This window comes from Camellia sinensis, chromosome 4, assembly GCF_055761805.1.
Source record: "Camellia sinensis isolate YWXY chromosome 4, ASM5576180v1, whole genome shotgun sequence".
In the NCBI taxonomy this organism is placed as follows: Eukaryota; Viridiplantae; Streptophyta; class Magnoliopsida; order Ericales; family Theaceae; genus Camellia; species Camellia sinensis.
The window spans coordinates 62017704-62018982 of NC_138964.1; the positions used below are offsets into that span (position 1 = coordinate 62017704).

At 35.1% G+C, this 1279-nt stretch overlaps 1 pseudogene; it reads left to right on the top strand.

Annotated features, from left to right (window-relative positions):
- Positions 1 to 302: 302 nt before the first annotated feature.
- On the top strand, positions 303 to 896 carry LOC145823798 (class V chitinase CHIT5b pseudogene; annotated as a pseudogene).
- Positions 897 to 1279: the final 383 nt, after the last annotated feature.

Genomic DNA, 1279 nt, shown 5'->3' on the forward strand with positions numbered 1-1279 from the left:
TTACTGTTACATTCAAAAAATTTCATAGATAACATAGTTTATAGTAGTTTTTTCATTTTCAATTAAAACAACCATTATTGTTCTCATAATTTTTAAAATGTCATTGACATTTCACTTTAATAGTATTTTTTTAATTTTTTTTATTTAAAATATTTTATTTATGTTTGCAAAAATTTTATAAAAAAAAATTCCAAAATCCAGCGGGGCACGTGACCCCCTGGGCCTTCACTCCCTCTGCCACTAACTACAACTGCTACTACTGTCTTTGTGTTTTTGTCATCTTGACTACTACTTCTTGTGCTATGGCCTCAACCTCACCATCTCTGGTAATCAAAGGGGCTTATTGGCCGTCAAGGGCCTCGGATTTGCCTCCATCACCCATCGACACTATGTTGTTCACTCACATCTACTATGCTTTTCTTTCACCTAACAATGTCACTTTCAAGTTTGATATCTCAAATTCAACAACCTCGATGCTCTTGGATTTTATGTCTACACTCCATGCAAAGAAACCACTAGTGAAGATGCTTTTTTCCATCGGTGGAGCTAGCGAAGACCTGAGTATCTTGTCCAACATGGTATCTAGTGGTCACTCAAGGAGGAGTTTCATTGAGTCATCCATAGAAGTAGCAAGAAAGTTTGGTTTTGATGGTGTTGATCTTGATTGGGTATCTCCTCAAAACCCAAAAGAAATGGAAAATTTGGGCCTCTTACTCCATGAATGGTGAGCTAAGGTCCATAAAGAGTCCAAGGCAACGGGCCAGACCCCTTTCTTGCTCACCGTGTCCATGTACTTCTCAGTGGACTTCTCTCTCTCTGATCTCCAACGCTCATACCCGATGGGCAGGCCCAGCCCTGGCCATAGGCCCACAAGACCATGGCTTTCTATTGCTTGATCTTGCCTTTATTATATATGTTACACAATTGTGGTTTATAAACTTCTGTCTTCCACCATGAGTGTGTACTTATTGGTTTTCTAAGCATTGGCAAAATACTCTACATTCTAATTTTTTATTTTTTTTCCTAGTCATAAATTTCATGGCTTTCCATCTTTTATTAGTTTTTTCTGGTTAATCAACTTTTTTTTGGTTAATCAAATTTATAATCTACCTTCAAAACTGTTCTGCTCCATTATGCATATATGAAAAATGTTATACAAATTAATATCATATATTATATGTAAATGTATGACAATTATTTAAAATTATTTTTCAATCAATTAATAAATTGAAACTATTCAAACCGCGATTGATTATTAACCAATCTGTCATTTATAATT